The sequence below is a fragment of the Thamnophis elegans genome, chromosome 2 (assembly GCF_009769535.1).
Source record: "Thamnophis elegans isolate rThaEle1 chromosome 2, rThaEle1.pri, whole genome shotgun sequence".
NCBI classification, from domain to species: Eukaryota; Metazoa; Chordata; class Lepidosauria; order Squamata; family Colubridae; genus Thamnophis; species Thamnophis elegans.
In genome coordinates this window covers 36,016,078-36,036,479 of record NC_045542.1, presented here as the reverse complement: position 1 = coordinate 36,036,479, position 20,402 = coordinate 36,016,078, and the positions used below count along the sequence as shown (strand labels likewise).

Here is a 20,402-nt window from a genome sequence, read left to right as displayed (position 1 = left end):
GTTAGGCGCTAACCCTCTATCCAGGCCCGCCTGGAGGAAGTCCAGAACCTGAGGCACCGTAGCCTGGATGGGGGTGAACCCCCGGGAGTTGCACCAAGAGTCAAAGGCCCGCCATGTGGAGCCATAGATGCGCTCTGTGGAGGGCCTGCGGGCGGCCTGGATAGTCCTTATCACCCTGGGGGAGAAGAGGTCTTTCCTCAGGATGCTCCGCTCAACCGCCAAGCGGTCAACTGGAGCCATTGAGGATCCGGGTGCTCCTGCGCCCCCTGGCTGAGGGATATCCTCTCCTGGGGAATTCTCCAGGGCCTCTCCACCGACAGAGACTGGAGATCTGCAAACCAAGGCCTCCGGGGCCAATGAGGAGCCAACAGAACCACTTCCGCCCCCTCCTGAAGGATCTTCCGTATGACCCTGGGAATCAGGGGCAAGGGAGGAAAGGCATACAAAAGACCCCTGGGCCATGAGCTCCGCAGAGCGTCCGTCCCCTCCGCCCCCCGTGTCCGGTACCTGGAGAAGAACCTCGGGAGCTGAGTGTTGAGGGGAGTGGCGAACAGATCGACTTCCGGGCGCCCGAAGCGCTCGGCCACCTCCTCGAATATTGCAGTCTGTAGCCTCCACTCTGAGTTGTCCACCTCGGCCCGGCTGAGCCAGTCGGCCCTGGTGTTGTCCACCCCCGCTATGTGTTCTGCCCTCAAAGACCGGAGGTTCCTTTCGGCCCACTGACCCAGACGTTTGGCCTCTTTCATGAGGGCCCTTGATCTTGTCCCCCCCTGTCTGTTTATGTGAGCCTTGGTGGTAATATTGTCTGTGAGGACTAATATGTGCTGGCCCCTGACCGAGTTCTGGAACCGTAACAGAGCCAGGCGGACCGCCCTGAGCTCCAACCAGTTTATGTTGTGAGTCCCTTCCGCCTGAGTCCACTCTCCTTGCGCCATCTGAGCCAGCAGATGGGCACCCCACCCACTCAGACTGGCGTCCGTCGTTACCGTCAAGCGGTCTGGTGTCCAGAAGGTTTCGCCCTTTGTGATCGCTGGGGATGTCCACCAAGCCAGGGAGCGGGAGATGTCTAGCGGGAGAAGTACCTTGGTCTGCGAACAGCTCGTGCGCCTTCGCTGGAATGGCAAGAGGAACCATTGGAGATCTCTGGTGTGGAGGCGAGCCCACGGGACGATGCCAATGGCGGAGACCATGGTGCCTAGTAGTTTAGACAGAGTGGCTAGGGACACCTTGCGCTTCCTGGCTATCGAGGAGGCTAGCTGTCTAAGCGCTATCTGTCTGTCGGGTGACAGGAAGACCATGCCCGCCTGGGTGTCTATTCTGGCTCCTAGGTGAATCAGACTAGTAGAGGGGTGGAGGTGACTCTTGGCTAGGTTCACTGTAAACCCATGGTCCCTCAGGACTGTCATGGTGATGTCTAGGTCTCGCAGAGCGCCCCTAAAGGAGGATGACTGCAGGAGCAGATCATCCAGGTAACATTGGGTGCGCACCGGGACCTGTCTCAGGTGTGCTGCCAGCGCTGCCATTACCTTTGTGAATACCCTCGGGGCCGAAGACAGCCCGAAGGGGAGGGCCCATACTGATAGTGGTGACCCATGTAGCAGAACCTGAGATACCTACGGTGATCCTGGGCAATGGGGATGTGCAGATAGGCCTCAGTGAGGTCTATAGAAGTGAGAAAGTCTCCTTGTCTAACCCCCTCCAAGATAGAGTGTAGGGAGTGCATCTTGAACCTCCTATAGCGAATGGAACGGTTCAGGCGTTTCAAGTCAAGGATCGCTCTCCAGCCCCCAGAGGCCTTGGGGATGACGAACAGGATGGAATAGTGCCCCTGACCCTGTTGCTCTGGAGGCACTGGCTGGATCGCCCTGATCTCCAACAGGTGTTGGATGGCTTCCTGCATCAGCAGCCTCCGGGTCGGGTTCTTAGAAACCGGACATATCCGGAAGAAGCTCGGGGGACTGGAAAGAAATTCGAGTGAAAGGCCATGCCTGATGGTCTTCTGCACCCATCTGTCAGAGGAGGTGAGGTCCCAGCGGTCAGCGAAATGCGCTAAGCACCCCCCAATGGGGAGAACGCTGGGCCTAGCTTTAATATTTGCGGAAGGAGCGCCCCCCTCCGCCTCCTCCGCCCCCTCGAAAGGGCCGCTTCTGTTGCCTGCCTCTTTGCTGTCTGTCTGGGTACCTCTGTCTAGCAGGGAATCCCCCTTGATACTGCCTGCCTCCTGAGAAACCTGCCTCTGACCCCCTAAGGAAGTCCTGACCCCGAAAGAAGGAACCAGAGTCCTGACCCCGGGAGTAGGAGCGTCTGGGGTATGGAGTTGACCTGAAGCTGCCTTTCTTCTGGGCAGTGGCGAGGACCTTCCTCTTGTCCTTGTTCTCAACCAGGAACCGGTCCAGAGCCGAGCCAAAGAGGGAGTCCCCTGTGAAGGGGGCTGAAGCCAGGCGCCACTTGTGACGAACCTCCACCTGCCACTGTCGAAACCACAGCAGTCTGCGTGATGCCACCGACGATGCGATCGCCCTGGAAGCAAATCTGGCTGCAGCCAGGGTGGCATCCGATGAGAACTGGATGGCCGCTGCCAGCCTGTTGATGTCCTGATGTGACCGGGCATCTGCTATGGGGGTGCGTTGCTGTAGCTCCTGCAGCCACAGCAAGGAAGATCTGATGATGAAAGAGGCTGTGGTGGATGCTTTCACAGCCCAGGCCGCTGCTAAATGGCCCCTCTGCAAGGTGAGGTCTGCCTTCTTGTCTTCCGCCTTCAAGGCATCCTCTGGCTCTCCAGGCATGTTGGTGGATGTATGAAGAGCCACGATTGGATCATCTATGGTGGGCTGTGCAAGTAAGTAGCTTAGCCAGCTCTTGGTCCACATTAAAGAACATCCTGTCTGAAGAGGAGGGTGAGGGGCCCTTTGTAGGAGATGCCCATTGGCGTCTTATCAAGCCTAGGAAGGTCTTGGGCGTAGGAACAGTGTCTGCCTCGATGGCCTGCTCATCAAAGATGTTCTCTGCTGAGAGGCCCTGGCGTTGGGGTGTGGCCTCCGCTGCTCTGTTGCCTAGCTTGACCGTTGCCTTGGCCTTGAAGAGCAGGGACTCAAACAGTGCTTGAGTTCTCTGAGCTCGCCTTCCTCACTTTCATTGTCACTGTCCTCCTGGGATGAATCTGAGGAGCTGTGAATCTCTTCCTCCTGGGCCTCTGGGAATTCAGGAGCCCTGGGGGTGGGGGGGAGGGGGGCCCCCTGAGGCTGTGGCTGCTGGAATGCTGCAGCCATGCATTGCTGAAAAGCCTGCATCATTAATTCTTGGAAGTTGGGGGCCCCTGTGGGAGGCGCTGGGTTGGGGCTGAAGCCCCCCTGAGCAGGGGGGGGGCTGCCCAAAAGGGGAAAGCCAGTAGGCAAGGCTGCCCCCACAGTAGGGGTGATAGGGGATTGCCACCCCTGAGTGGAGCCCCAAAGCCCCGAGGTGTCTATAGGGATCCTTGTTGGCAGGGCTGGATTCTCCCCTGAGCCTCCGCTGGATAAGGGGGTGCCTGGATTTTCCCCCCCTTTGCCTGGGGCGTTCTGATGGCTGGCTGCTTGGTTGCAAAGCCTCTCTAAAGCCTTATGCCTCCTCCGCTCGTATTTAGAGGGCTTGGGAGGCTTGTGACCCCTCCCTTCCTCTGGATCTGCCCTGGGGGAAAGGTGCTTGGTTTTGCATTTAGCCTTTCCTCTCCCCCCCCCCTCCTCGGGCAGTCTCTGGGGAAGCCACTGACCTGGGTGCTTGTTCTTCTGCCCCTCCGGTGGGGCTGCAGTCCCTGCTTGCAACTGCCTGGGACTCTCCTTCCTGGTAGTTGCTGGGCGCCGCCATCTTGGACCACGTGGGTCCTCCCGGCTTCAAAATGGCGCCGACCGGCTTGCAAAGGGGCGCGAAATTTAAAAGTGCCTGAAGCGAGGCTTGAGCTCCTGAGGGCTTGCCACGTGCGCTCCCAGCCGGATTCTCTTCCTCCTGCCTCTCCTCCGATGCCGCTGTGGCCAGGAACAGCTTCTTCGGCTTCCTCACGATCCTCTGGCCACGTGGAGGCAGCATGGGCGCTCCAGGGCGTTTGAAAGCCCTGGTTCGTCGCTCAACCCTTGAGGGGAGCAACGGAGCGCTCCAGCGACTTACAAGCCTCAGCGGTTGGGGCTGCCTGCTAGAGGCTTTTGCCCGTCCTCCTGGTTAGGGCTGCCTGCTAGAGGCTTCTGCCCTTTCTCCTGCTGCCCGGCCAAGCTCCTCACTGAGAGTCTTCGGATCTCCTCAGTGTCCAGGGCAGCCTGCCGCCCCAGGGGGGCTAGTGGCAGTCCCAATCCTGCAGGAGGAGGCTGTGTGTGAAGCAGGGAGGCAAAACTCGACGGGTCCAAATGAATTTTCCTTTAGATCCTAGTAAATTCCTGGAGCTCTCGAATGAGCAACTTCTCACGATCGTTTTGAGTCAGAAAACTGGGCAGGCTCACCTCCAGGGGGCGGAGCCCAAAGAGCTTATCTGACTCAAACCAATCACGAGAGGATAAGGTCAAACCCATTCTGGATACTCCTCCCCCCTCACTATGGAGAAAGCCTCATATCTCCCTCTACTAAAGAAAAAATAATAATGCTTTTCTTTTAGAAGGGACAAGAACTTTTCAGGCTTTCAGCAAATGTTCAGCAACATGGAGGCAGTATTTGGGGAAACAAAATTTATAAGAACTTTATGAGTTGAAACCGACAAGCAACCAGATGCTATCTATGCTTGTTGCTCTCCTGTGCTCAATGGAAGTGTAATGCAAGAGGTCCTCAAACCTACCATGAAGTTTCAGATTGTTCACAGACCCCCAAATATTTATTATAGGAAAACCATTTAATAAATATGACTTTAACTAGGTAAAGGTTCCCCTTGCACATATGTGCTAGTCGTTCCAGACTCTAGGGAGCAGTGCTCATTTCCATTTCAAAGCCAAAGAGACAATGATGTCGGAAGACGTCTCCGTGGTCATGTGGCCAGCATGACTAAACAGCAAAGACGCTGTTTAGGAGCACTATGACCTTCCCACCAAAGGTGGTCCCTATTTTTCTACTTGGATTTTTTATGTGCTTTCAAACTGCTAGGTAGGCAGAAGCTGGGAAAAGTAATGGGAGCTCACTCCATTATGTGTCATTAGGGATTCGAACCGCCAAACTGCTGATCTTTCTGATCGACAAGCTCAGCGTCTTAGGCACTGAGCCACCGCATCCCTCATGACTCTAACTAGTACTACAATAATAACAACAAATTTTGGAGGTCAATACTGATCACTGTGGAGAACCCTCCTCATGTAGTATGATATATTGCACTCTTCTTAGTTCTGTGAGATGGTCCAATTCAAAATGTTAGGCTTGGTTCTGAAATCCAGGTTCAAGAATTCAATATAATTTTTAAATTTTATTTATTAAATTTATATGCCTCCCATGTTATGATTTGAGGCGAGAGTTAATATGATTACTTAATTGGTTTGTAATTATTAACTATGACAAATTTTATTATTATGGTTTTGTTATGTCTTGTGTTGCTGCTGTGGGGTGCTTACCAGAGTCCTGATGACTGAAGCAGCATAAAAGAAAGCGTAATAGCAATAGCACTTAGACTTATATACACTCATAGTGCTTTTACAGCCCTCTCTAAGCAGTTTTATAGAGTCAGCCTATTGCCCACAACAATCTGGGGCCTCATTTTACCAACCTTGGAAGTATGGAAGTCTGAGTCAACTTTGAGCCAGTGAGATTTGAACTGCCGAACTGCAGCTAGCAGTCAGCTGAAGTAGCCTGCAGTACTGCACTCTAACCACTGCACCATCTTGGCTCATATAAGTAAGTAATAAATAAATTTACCCATAACCAAGGATTCCACAGAGTTCAACAGCGTGTCTGAAGCTCAATCTTTTTTAAACAGATGTCACACCACTGCAATCCCAATTTGGCTAAAGATACACCTGTAGGGCATCACGGTGAGGAACACTGGTGTAGTTTTCCTTTGTTAAAATAAAGGCAGTACCAGCACAAAGAATCAAGACCATACATTAAGTTCCAGGTTAGAAGATTTATTGTTGAAGCCTATACACAAGAATCTAGACAACCAAACTTCAATATTAAATTGGCGCCACATAAGTGTCAACAGAATTCAAGCGGGATTGGATTTAGACTATTTGTGGGAACATAACAATTCTAGGCTGATGACTTATTTAACCCTGCTTTGCTTATTGACTATGTTCGCTTAACAACTGCTGCAAAAAACAAGTGGGTCACGTGGATCACCTGATTTACAACCAACACAATTTATGGCTTTGAGTATTCCTGCTATTTTAAATTGCCTTCAAAATTTAACCACTAATAATTTTCACATTATTATTTTGACACATTAATTTCACCACAGCCAGATCACATAAATTATATACATCTTTCTTTTTTGTCAAATACAACAAATTTGCATTAAAAACTGCCTATTCTTTTTTGATACATTTCACAGAACCAAAAAGTCATCCCTTATATGTGGGAAAAATAAAAAGTATTTCCTTCTAATATGACTTCCACTTTACATTTGCAGGTAATAAAAATGACCCACTACCCAAAGACTTCTATATGCTACTAAAACTGTTTTAGGTGTAACAGTGTATTTCAGGGTAACTATTTTTGAACCAAGGTATTTCCACAAATGAGTTAACTTACAGCAGTGGTTCTCAACCTGTGGGTCGGGATCCCTTTGGGGGTTGAACGATCCTTTCACAGGGGTCGCCTAAGACCATCAGAAAACACATTTTCAAAAAAATACGGAAAACATAAAATAATTTTATGGTTGGGGATCACCACAACATGAGGAACTGTATTAAAAGGTCACACGGCATTAGGAAGGTTGAGACCCACTGACTTATAGAATATGTCCGAAATCTGGAAGCCATGACTCCCATGTAATTGAAATCTGGCAAATGTTCTAAAACATTTAATGTCATTAAAATTATTATCAAACATTTTATGACAGAAAGTCGTAACACATTTTCTATGGTCAACTCCTGATGTTTGGGCTATACAGCTCAACATGAGCTATTTTCAAGACAGATTTCTCTTTGAATATCTCTCTGAATTTTTCAGAACTTTTCCAGTGAAGGCAGTATGTTAGAAGCTCTGCCATGGCTGAAGGCACTGAGGAATCTGGTAAGGAAATATCTCTGAAACGATGACACGATGGATCATGGATTGTCTAGTTTTTGTTGGAGAGGCTGGCTGAGCCAGGGGAGGAGTCAAATGCAGAATTAGCCTGGAATCCCTAGATGGGCAAAAGAGGGCTGTGTGACATTCCCTTGAATGTTCTTGAACCTTATCTAGTCTTACCCAGGTGCAAATCATCAGTCTGAGAAGACTCCTTTGTATAGGCTTGAACAATAAAGCAGCTAATTGAATTATAGGCAGATCTGGTTGTTCACACCTGACATTTTTAACTAAAGCTTTTAAGTGAATTATTTGATCCAGATAGCTGGATAAACATTACAATTTACTGATAGTAAATGTGATTATTTTTCTATAGTGATGTCTTCTTTGAACCAAAATGTAAAACTTTTTCACTTACATGAGTCACAATTAATAAAAATAATGGGAGCTCTCTCTGTCACATTACAATTGCAAGTCAAATCTACGAAAATGATTTCTATGTCACAGAATTGTGATTATAGTAGATCATAATATTGTCTATTTTGGATACTTAAAATAGCATTCATTACCAGACAGTTATGGAACTACAGCAATTTATGCTGTTCTTTAAAAAAAATTGTCTTTTCAGATTATCTGAATTTTTGGATAGTTTTCCGTGAATGCTTTATACAAGTCTTATAGCTATACTATATAAAAGGAGCCTGGATGAACAAATAATACCCAAGTCTGGAAATTATTTTATAAACAAAGTCATCCAACATACAATCTGCCTGTGTGAAAAAGTAATTAGCCTATCTCTTATATTCAGTGGCTGGTTCACTACTTTTAGCTGCAGTAATTGGTGACTATCTTTTCATATCACTACATAGCCCATTTCCTCCAAGACAAAAGGTTTCAAATCACTAACATTTGAGAATTTTCTCACATGAACTACTGTAGTCGTTTCAGATCCTATTAGAATTTTTCTATGGGGTTTACTCTGTCATCTACTGTCTACGAGACTTGTTTACATGCTTGGAATTGTCTTGCTCCATAACCCACTTATGCCTCACTTTGCACTGATGGAAACGTAGCATGATGTTCTCCTGTGAAAATCTGCTTCCTTCAATGATGGCAAGTCATCCAGGAAGTAAGGCAGCCATGCCAAGCCATTTCCAAATGTCATAATTAGTATGAGATTCTCGTTGCGGAATGCAGTGTTTGATTTCTACCAGACATAGGAACATTCATATAGTCTCCCTAGATCAGTGGCCCCCCCACCTTGTGGGTACCCAGGACCAGTTCCATGAAGCTTTTTCTGCAGGCTGGAGGGGGCATGGTTTTGCCTGCTGCCTGCATTCCACAAATGGGCCTTTGCTTGTTTGTGCAGCCCAATTGCTGCCACTGATGGGGCTGATCCAGAGACTGGGGATTGGGGACCCCTGCCCTAGATCACATTTTGAACATATCAAAAACATTTCTCCAAAAATCTGGAGGGTCATCTAGATGCTTTTTGACAAACTTGGGACAAAAATTAATGGTTTTTTTCCCCTGAGAAAGCAATTATTTGCATTTTGCTATTCTTTTTTGCTGATGGAATCACAAAACTTTCACAAACCAGGTTAGAGACCTGCAATTCCCTGGATGTTGGTCTGGGGTTGTGATTTTCTAGATAATTCTATGCCATGTTCTTGAGTAATTTTGAGTTGCCACTGTTGAAAAGATTTACTGTTGTCCCCAATCCTCTCCATTCTAAGTTTGCTTTTAACTCTGGATCTGTGGGACTCCACAGCATTAGAAATAGTTTTGTAGCTTTCTTGGGATTAATAGACTTTAATGACTACTTTAAAGAGGTCTCCAAATATTTCTTGGCAGCGAAGTACGATATGCCTTTAGAATCTCTCGGATGAAAACATCCCTGAGATGGGGAACATCTTGAGAGAGGTATTTATTTATTTATTATTTTATTTATCATATTTATATAGTCACTCATTTGACCAGAAATTACTCTGGCCAGAGTGTAACACTCAAATAAAACCACAATATAAAAGCCATTATTATAAACAATGTAAAAATTATTAAAAGAATCAAAAAAATGTAAATCACAAATGGAAAGAGAAGTATAGCTATCACATATCATCCACAACACAGGCACCATCTTAAAATGTCACTGTTTTCCCCAAGCCTGGGTACATAAGCAGGTCTTGAGGGACCTCCTGAACATTCAGAGTAATACAGCTAACAAAACTAAGGGGTGGGAAGAGAAGAGTTCCATAAAGTTGCCCCCTAGGCATAGAAGGGCCATCTCCTCGGACCTATCAAATGTAGGTTTCTCACAGATGGAACCTCTAGCAAGCCTTAGTATTGGCTAACCTTTTTGGCACCGAGTGCCGAAATGGGAGAGTGTGTGTGTGGGAGCACCGGACACCGGAAGAATAATCTCCCCGACGCGCATGTGCACACTGGAAAGCTGGGCTTCTGGTTTCCTGTGCGCACATTCATGCCGGCCACCTGGTCTTCCAGTTTCTGGTGTGCATGCATGCGGAAGACCAGCTGGCCAGTGCACATGCACGCGCTAGAATCTGGAAGAACAACGGGCGACAACTGGTGTGCCCAGAGAAATGGTTCTGCATGCCACTGCAGGCACGCATGCCATAGGTTCACCATCACAGCCCTATGGTATGGCAAACGGAAGATGACTGCAAAAAGGGAGCTGACAACTGCTGAAAAGACCAAGGAACCAATGAGTAGATAATTCTTTCTAACCTCTCTGAATAAGGAGAAGACAAGAGATCGCTCACATATGTTCCTGATGGCTGCTTCTCACAAGCAGACTATAGAATAATGGTCTCCTTTGGGTGAAGGGATTATCTATCTTTCTGGCAACTGTGGCAGAGTCTTTTAAACAACACAAAGCTCACTTTCAAATCACTTTTGGAAATTGACTAAACTATTCTGGTATTAAGGTATTAAGGTAAACTATAATGGTATTAAGGAACTTTCAAAACTACGGGTTTGGGGGAAAAATCTTCATTGGACGAGTTTATCCTCAACTCTGAACAAAAATTAATTATAAGCTTAGGAATTTAAAGAACTTGAAATAAACAGCAAAAAGTTAAATAAGATTTTGATCCAAAACTTATCAACAGATTAAGGGACCAGATAAATATGTGAATATTGATTATGGTATTAATTATAAAAAATAAACAACTTCTTGGGGAAAACAGACCTATTTTGGTTATCCTGGCAAGCACAAGTCATAATAAAAGATAAATGACAACTTTAGAAACTGGACATTAGAAGGGACCAAAAATTTAAGCTAGATAAATAACAACCCTGATGTCAATTAGTACTGGGACTTGCAGAAAACAAAATATTATAACGTTATAACATTGGAAATATTAAAGCAGATCTTTGAAGAATAAAGCCAGAAATTAGTATCTATAATATCAATACTACCCATAAGGAAGTCTGCTTCTATGAATAGACTATGTCTATAAGGCGTTAATGAAGGAAGGTGGATGTGGAACAAATTTTACCTGATAAGATAAAATACAAAATGTAGCACTATAAATGACAGGCTGAGACAATAACTTGGAAAAAGATATTTTACAGAAAATCCTCAACTTATTATAACAATTGGAACAGGAATTTCCATCATTGAGCAGAGTGGTTGCAAAGTGAGGCAACATCACTTAGCAACGGCCATCCCCGCAGTCTTGGTTGCCTATGTTAACTGAATCCCACAGTTATTAGATGAGGCAACTTCCTGCCAGCTTCCCATAACCAAAATCAGTGGAGAAGCCAGTAAGAATGTGTAAGTATCTGGCCGGCAGGCATATAAGTGGCTGCTGTTGGGTGGGGGAAGAGAGCAAAGGTGTGCAAGAGGCACAATATTGGTGTGAGAAGCTGTCTGGGAGTGTGTAAGAGGTATGGGGCAGGACACAAGAGTGCAAGGGGGTGCATGAGGATGTGAGAGAGGCACAAAGGTTGGAGAAGGAGTACAAGGGGGTGAAGGGGTGTGTGAGAGACACAGGGAAGATCAGGGAAGATGTGCAAAGCAGGAGAGGATACACGAGAGGTATGGTGCAGGTCAGTGAGGGTGAGTGGATGGGGAAGACTTTACCCCAGCAATTTGCAACCTCATTGACTTTCTGGAGAAACTGGCAGGGAAAGTAGCAAATGGCAATCACATGATTGCAGGACACTGCAATTGGTCCTACATGTGAACTGGTTGCCAAGCACCCAAATCACGATCACATGACCACAAGTGCTGGGATGGTGGAAATCCAAGGAGTTCATATCCACCATTCATCCAGCTCTGTCATAATTTGAAATGGTCACTGGGTGAATGATAGAACAGAACAGAATAACACAGTTAAAAGGGACCTTGGAGATCTTCCAGTCCAACCCTCTGCTGAAGCAGGAGACCTTACCATTTCAGACAAATGGCTGTCCAGCCTCTTCTTAAAATCCACTAGTGATGGAACACCCCCAACATCTGAAAGCAAGCCATTCTACTGATCATAGATCAGGGACTACCTGGGCTGGATATGCAACAGAAACTGGTTGAAGTTTTAATAATTTAAAGAGCAATCCAAAGAATAAACCAAGAGAATGAACAAGAAACTTTTTTCTTGTTGGATCTACAAAAAAAGAAATCTGTGCAGATGAAGAATTGAAGAGAAGTCAAAGTCTACAACAATATTTGATTGAACTAAATTTTAAGAAGTAAAAGGAAGGCATATAAAGTGGATTTATCTGATCAAGGTTAAAATAAGACATTTTTAGCAATGTCCTGGCAATTCTTTGTGGACTTTTTGTGGACCAGCAAAATTGAAAAGTGGACGTCTATGGATTTGTTTATAGATAAAGAATGGGAAATAGGAGGAAGAGATAACTAATAAACCTTATAGAGTGAAGAGTTATTAAGTATATTTAGACTTCTTGTGATAAAGGTTGGAAGATATATATAATTTTCTTTTTCTTTTTTTCCTGCACTTTATTATTTATTTCCATTCTTTTCTCTCACCTAGTTTTAGTTATTATTTTTGACTACTGTAATTAAAATCAATAAAAATTATATTAAAGAAAAGAATGTTACTGTGATGAAGAAAGCCATTTATGAGCCTTATATAGAGGAAGGTTTACCCAAACCAACCCTGATTGTTAAGCAATCACACTACTGACCCTAGTTAACTCCTTCATTGAATTAAATGAACTGGGGGAGGAGGTAGTTATGTTTTCATACTGGCACATCATATGCTGGATGACTTGCACAAAATAAGCACCATACTTTAGGGCTGTCCATTCAGTCAAGCGCCCTTCAAATATCAGTAGGATTCAAATGAAGCTCCATTGACACTCAATAGTAAAGTTAGGTAAAAATCAAGAAAATATGAAAGGCAGTTAATAATTTTTTACAGAACTGTACAACCATACCATTGCGTCCAATACCATCTGATCAACCCTACCTGTTCTTAGAAGCTAAGCAAGCCATCCTATCAAAGCTATTAATTGTTTTGTATCACCCTGCCTTTACACATACCCTGTTTCCCCGAAAGTAAGACCTCCCTGGATAATAAGGCCAATCAGGCTTTTGAACACATGTGCTAAAATAAGCCCTAAAACACAGCAGCAGCCATGAGGTGACCACACTTGCCGCCTCCTGCACCTCAAAAATAATAAGACCTCCCCCAAAATAAGACCAAGTACTTATTTGGGGGGAAACATGTCTTATTTGGGGGGAAACATGGTACACGAACACATTTTCTTCTAGATTGCACAACACTTAAGACAATTTCAACAACAAAGATTACCAACTATAATCCAGTCATCCAGCACTTCCTAATCTTCAAGTTCCAAAACCCATTGAAATAATATTCCCAGAATCTCCCACTTCTATATTCAAGAGGATTAAAGTTGTACCTGTGAGCCTCAACTTACTACAGTTGAGCCCAAAATTTATGTTTTTTGGGGGAGGAGTGTAAAGCTACTTGCTTTATATGTGTGCATTGTCTCCTAAAGAAGAATGGTGTATTCTCCCCCATCCCCTACACACACACACAGACCCTTATAGTAAGCAATTGTAACTGAAGAAAGGTTTCCTGGAGCAATGGACAAGACCCTTTTAGAGGTTAGGATGATAGATTCGGACTGAATACAAGTAGTCCTCAATTTACGACAATTGAGCCTAAAATGTATGTTGCTAAGTGAGAATTTGTTAAGTGAGTTTTGCCCTATTTTATGACCCTTCTTGCCACAGTTGTTAAGTGAACCATTGCAGCTGTTAAATTAGTAACAGTTGTTAAGTGAATCTGACTTCCCCATTGACTTTGCTTTTCAGAAGGTCGCAAAGGGTGATCACATGACCCCAGGAGTCTGCAACCGTTATAAATATGAGTCAGTGGCCAAGCAGCTGACTTTTGATCACATGATCAAGGGAATGTTGTATCGGTCGTAAGTGTGAAATTAGTCATAGGTCACTTTTTTCAGCGCCACTGTAATTGCGAATGGCCACTAGACAAACCGTTTTTACATTGAGGATTATCTGTATGCCAAATATTACATTACCCAGAGACCCAACCATATGAAAAGTTGCTTTAAAGCACTAAAGATTTGAGAGTCCTTTTTTAAACACATAAACTATGTCACAAAATACTGAAGGCTCTCACCATTAAAAAAAAACAAAAAACAAAGTTCCTTGTGCTCTGAATATAGCGGGAGAAACACCCGTAATATGACTAGTATAAATCCTTTTAGACAGATAGTTTTAATTGCTATTATCCATTCATTGAAATTTTCCAGGCTGGATTGATGCAGCCATCTGGACATGGAGCTGCCTTTGAAAACTATTCCAAGAATCACTGGACAGGGCAATGAGTGGCATAAAAATGTAATAAAATAAAATAAAAAAATCCAGAAAGATCTAACACTGGCATTGGGGGCAGAGGAGCAGTCTTCATTCCATTCCATAGAAACCTTTTCTCTCCCAGCCACTTGCATGGAATCCTTGCATTCTCTGGGATGCAATTCTATGGTTGCCAGGCTAAAAGTACAAATTTCAAGCTTCCCAGGAAATTTAAACAAAGTCTGCCCAAATCTACCACGGACATACTCAGAGCTCCTGTTTGAGATGCCTCTCTATAAATCAGAGATCGTCCTTCTCTCTCCCAGAGCAATTTTGCAACCATCTTGCGGTCTCTAACTTGGTGCAGGTATTCCTTTTCAATGTTATTTTAATATAAATTTGTAATTTTTCTTAAAAGTTATTTTATTATTTTGAAACTTCAATGAACGGAGAAGTAGAATCCAAGATCAAAGGAAGTTAACAACCTATACAGCACATTAACACTTCATCTTCAAGTAAGGTCAATTTCACACTGTCAATTTATAATTACAGTAGAGAAACTTTGGTTCCCGAGAGATCTTTAACAGAGTTTTTTCTATTTATAATGGCTTCATTTCTCTACTTCTGCCAAAATACTAAGTGTGGAAGGCATCACAGAATTTAGCTATTTTTAAATTTTGCATGTCTAGCCTAGTAATACAGAACCTATGACCCTCCAGATACTAAACTACAGGTAGTTGACTTACGACTGACGGAGTTAGGACTCTCTCAGAACGGGTGCTTTACATCCCATAATTTTGAACCATCATGTTACCTACCCCAAGGTCACGTGACCGCATTTTCAGTGCTCGGCAACCGAGCAGCTCGCCCTTACAACTGGTTGCTATGTCCCATAGTCATATGAACTTAATTTGCGACATTTTGCCAATTTCTGGCGAAAAACACACATTCGGAACAATGATTTGCTTAATGACACCATGAAAAATATCTTAAAAAATGATCTGATCTAGTTTCTGATCTTAATTGTGGTCACAAGTCAAAGACTATCTGTACAACTTCCAGCATCCCCCATCTGCCTGCATAACAATCCAACTCTCTTCCTATTCATATATACTGACCAAGTATACAAGAAGTAGGATCAGTAGATAAAATGCTGAATAAAGATTCTGCTTATGTCATACTCAATTAGGCTATATCAAATTGCTTTCTCTCTTCATTCCGTACTGTGTAAATTACACATGTTATTCTACAATGCTGGAAACATAACAGGACGTTCATCCCACCCAAAACTTTTAAATGGAAAAGATAAAGAATCAACCTGTCATTCCAAAATAATAGTTCCCAGCTTATAGGATAGGCTGAGACTGGTATGCAAAATTTGGCAATAAGTATATGCAATTATCAAGTGTGAAGAAACAAAGAACTGCTCAAAAACAAATTTTCTCTATAGGATCTCTCAATATAAAAACGATTACAGATTTAAACCAAGAACCTAAGGCTGGAACTTTGCATAACAAGTTTCATGGATCAATGCACATTTTAGATTGCAGCACTCTTTAGATACAGCAAGAAATAGAGCAATTAGCATCAAGTTCTGTTAGTAGCAAACAGCTTGAAAACTCTACCTGGCCAAACTTGAATAAATAGCAGAAATTCACTGACATTACATTGTAATGCTTCACCTCAACTACTGACCTCAGAGCCTTGGATTGTGCATATCCATAGAAAAAATACACTATAGTTAATGGTCTGGATTCAGATATAGCCAAAATCCCCAAAGCAAAGGTTCATATTCATATTTTCCATGGAATGTTTCTTTAATATATATATTTTGTTCAAGAAACTTCGGGAGGGATTTCTAGACTTTTTTTTCATTCATCCATCCCTGAGGATTTAATAAAAAGCAGCAGAATGACAGTAAGGTGTCTTCCATTTCTTTTCTGGTTCCCATATCACATCATAAATCTGGTTTCACGACCAATAGTTTAAACTATTGCATTGTATTAATTTATATTCATATTTCCAGAAATTATTGGTTCTGAACCTGGCTAACAAGTAACATAAAAAGCACCCTACAAATCACATTGTCAAATAATTAAAACATTTTAAAATATGTTGGTAATAAAACAAAAAGCAACAATTTAGCAAATCGTCTTGGGACTCCCTAATTAAAAATGTTTTGGCTTGGCCTGGAAAGAGTAACATAAGAAACTTCTCCCAAAATTTAGAAGCAGCCGATGTGAAGACCTTCTACTTCTCTCGTGTGTACCTCAAATGGTGCCAGGACTGAGGAAGGAGGTTCTTTTATCAAGACTTTAAAGGCAGGGCAAGTATAGAGGGAATTATTGTGGTATTTCAATAAAGAGATACATAGTTTACAACTAGTAGCTTGCATTGTCGTTCAAAACAATAATACTCAGTGGAACCGTTTCAGTATAGGAAACCTTAGTGTCTAACCTAGTAGCATCCTTTGGACCACCAAATTTCCAAAAACTTTTCAAAGACAGCTCCACAGTACATGCTATTAGTATCTCATCAGGATGTAATAATCAAGACACAACTGTCACAGTGAAAAGATCTGATATCTACAGTCACTGCAATCAATGCGTTTGAATATCATGAAGCCTTGATATTGGCCCTAGGAGGAATGTGCTCCACCAGGTCTATTCCTTGACCTCCATCCAACTGAACCCAAAATTCACATCATCAGCAGAGCTTTCTCTAACACAGATACAAAAAGAGTGTGTGTATCTGGGCATGTTTGTGTAATCAAAAAGCATATATTATGCTTACAAACTCCTTTGCATTTTTCATACACGCTCTGGAAATACTGATGCCCGAAAAGTTCTACAGCCATTTCTACTAGTAATAACATCGCCATATCTATTTATGTATGCAGTGGGATTTTAAACATCCAGTGCAGTCTCAAGTGAGATCTGTCCCTTCATGTTAACTCTCCTCAAAAACCAGTTGTTGTTCAGCTGCTCTCTACCCACTGTTAAGAAAATCAAAGTTCTCCATTTTTTAAACCCCAAGCAGCATAGGTCCAACTGTGAGTGATCAGATATCCATGCAACAGGTGTGGCCCACAAAGTCCCCTTTGACAGCCAGAGGGACAAAAGTCAGTAACTTTCCTCCTATTAAACCCGAACAGGAAAGCCATCCACTCAATTCATGCAACTCTGCTTTTAGAACAATCTACAGAAAGAATCTGAACTTCAAGAGACGAGTAAAAAACCCGCCACCCTGTCTTGTGCCGAGGCATGAAACCACCTAGGAGCCTCTGCTGGTTTGGGGAGAGAAAAAAAATGCCAATGCAATTTCTCCTCTCCGGGTAAATCTCTTTAGAGTCCTCCATAATCCCATGCAGGCTGCACTGGTGGCTAAAGGACTGCTGGGTAAAGCAGGCCTTTCCAGTTGGCTGCTCTGCCTTTGGAAAAAAGGAGGCTTCTGGCTCACTCTGTAAAACTGGACAGCACTGCTTTTAAGAGGGCAGTTCTATCTAAGGGACAGAAGGGAGCGACTCCATCCAGGAGCAGCCATAACCTCCTGGGCAGTTAAGCTCTCCATTTAAACAAACCCTATCACACAGATGCAGCTGAGTTAAGAAACACCCAGTTAGACGTTAAAAACTGACCCTATCGTTTTAATCCAAATCCCCAATCAAACAAAACAGAAATGTAAATTAATGGAAGAGGAATGAACCCTTCCATCTCTGTGTTAAATGCTTTCTAATTCTATTCCAACACACACACCCTCCTTAGAATAATACAATGAGACCAACCATTTTGACCCACAGACACAAGTACAGTTCCCTCTGGCTTAATTCTTTGTGCAAAACATACCAGCAGATAATGCAATGGACAGGAAAAATAAAAAAACAGATCCTCCTGCTGAAAAATATATAACTTGATTATTTCAGTAAGGAGGATGTAAGGGGAGCCATACCTCCCACCACCACCATCATCCACCACACAGTCACTTATTTATATAAGCCAATGGAAACATGAGGCCTAGGCTTAAAGGGTACACAGACATTTTCAGTTTGCTTGTGATCTATCTAATTCTAAGGCCTTTTTACCATGAATCCTCTTCCTGAACACTTTCTAAACAGATTTCTTCTCCTGCACCAAAAACGCTACTACATAAATCAACAAAGATTGAAAAGTCTGAAGTAAACACAGACTCAAAAGATACAAAGAGCATTGATATTCAAATACAGTTAAAGGAATCAGCAGTGGGGCTAGAGAGAAAAAAAATGCAAACCCTCACCTACCTCTCTTTCTACAAGACGATCCAGAAATTCTCACCCGCCAAAATCCATAGGCAAGACACAGCAGAAATCATTATCCCAAAAATCGAAAAGGGGGGGAGGAGGAAAGATTTGCATTGGTCCCCTCCTTTTAAAAAAAAGGAAAAAAAGGGTGGGGGGAAAAGATGCCCAATAGATGCTGGTCGTTTACTTATAGCCACTCGGGAGGGGAAAACAACAACAACACATCAACCCACAAACACATTAAAAAAAACAGGTTTCGAAAGGATGCTAAATCCAAATATCCGAATATTTTTTTCTCCACCCGCGGGAGGGGGGGGAAACCACACAAAAAAATAAAACCACCAAGCAGCCCAGCCCCCTTAACACAAGGAGAGGGTGCTTCCACCACGACACTCCGGAGTTTCAAAATAAGGCAAAAAAAAAAAAAGGAAAGAGCAACGAGCCCGATCTTCCTAGGACGGCACACAAAGGGAGCTCCGGGTTTGCCTTTGATCTTCCAGCCGCCGCATCCGAGGGGGAAGAGATAGAGATCCCCTGCTTTGGGGGCTGCCTCGGTCGCCTTTCCTAGACCTCCCACTCCCCCCCCCACCCCGTTCTAGCGAGAGAGGCGCCCAAACAGACCGCTTGGGAGGCCGGATGGAACGCCGGAGCCCTCCGGATGGAACGCTGAGGTTTTCTCCAGGGAGGGGGGAGCGAACGGAGGGAAAGCGAACGTTCAGAGTTCCCCGTCCGCTGGAACGTTCATACTTCCCCCCCTTTCCTCCCCGCTGCCTTTTGCAAAGCTTCCCCTGTCGATGTGGCCCCCGCAGCCCCAAACTAACCCCGGAACCTTAGCTTATTATTATCACCACCATCCTCCTTTGCACCCCTGAGCCTTCCCCGAGCAGGCTATAAATGCCCTCATCGCCCCCCTCTCTTTCTCTCGCTCTTTCTTTCTCTCCCCGCCGCAACCCAAGCTTTGCATCGGCCTGAAGGGGGAAGATTTCCCCTTTTCTCTTTTTTTATTTTTGTCCGCCTCCCCCCTTTTTTTTAATCTCCTCCCTAAGCTCCTGTTCCAGGCCTCTTCTCTTTCTTTTCCTGTTTTCGCTCGCTCTCTCCTTCCCTTTTTTTTTAAACTTCTCACCTGCTCCCTTCGCACTCTAATCCTCAGCTCGAGCAGAGAACGGGAGTCAAAAGAAGCACCGGTGGCTGAGCTTTATCCCCCACACACAACTCCGCTCTTCTCCCCACCCCCCACACCCCAACGAAGGGCTTTAAGGAATGGAACAGAAAGTGTTCACCGAGGCAGCCATTTTCAGAGAGGAAAGTAGGTCCTGCTGGGCCAGCTCCGGGTTTGCTTAACCTCCCCCTCCCTCCTCCTCCTCCTATGCAAAAGGGAGGGTGGGATCCCGGAGTTAGGGACTTGTCTCTCCCTCTTCGGGGCCCCCTTTCTCGCTCTGCTTCCTCTCCCCCACTGGACGGGAAGGGGCCCGCTCCGATCCCCAGCCCCCTGGCCTTCGGCGCGAGACGGTGCTGCGGCGCCTCGCGAAAGGAGAAAAGCAGCCCAGTACTTAATTTTGTGTTGGAAGCTCGAGCGGCGGAAGGACACGCCGAAATGGCGCGGGGGGAAGTGAGAAACGCGTCCGTACGGAACCGCAGCGCACGCTTCGTGGTGGGAGGATCCCTCCGCCGATGTTAACCCTCCGAGGCCCGGGCCGGGTGGTTACAAAAGCACGTGGGATGGGTTCAGAGGTCCCTTCCTCCTTTTCTCCACCCTGGCCGAGGGCTGGCGGGAGAGGGCCGGGACAGGTGGACCTTTCGCAGGAGGCGGCGGCGTTGCGGATTCCTCCTGGCAGACGCGAAGGGTGCCCCGAGGAACACAACAATAAAAAGGGGGAGAAGAAGATCCTGGACACTTTGGCCCGAGCCGTGGACGGAAAGCCTTCTTGCCGAGGCCAACAGGGGGCGCACGCTCACTCAGGCGCCGGCCTCGGGGACTTTTCCAAGTGAGGTCCCGCTGCGCCCTCTAGTGGCCGTAGCTTATACAACTCTTCCCCGGGACTCTTGGGGCGGGGGGGATCTGGTGGGCTTGGGAGTTGTCGACTCTGAACGATTTCTCCTGGTTTAAAAGCACGTCGACTCCTCCGGCGC

At 45.0% G+C, this 20,402-nt stretch overlaps 1 protein-coding gene across 7 annotated transcripts in view; it reads right to left on the bottom strand.

Moving 5' to 3' along the window:
- The window catches only part of KMT2D (lysine methyltransferase 2D), a 145,135-nt gene extending 125,279 nt beyond the window's left edge, over positions 1–19,856 (bottom strand). For 5 of the 7 annotated variants that reach the window (XM_032210726.1, XM_032210730.1, XM_032210732.1 and 2 more), the window contains exon 1: positions 19,396–19,855. The gene's annotated coding sequence lies outside the window, so the exon portion shown is untranslated. The other 2 variants (XM_032210729.1, XM_032210727.1) reach the window with 2 other exon arrangements.
- Positions 19,857–20,402: the final 546 nt, after the last annotated feature.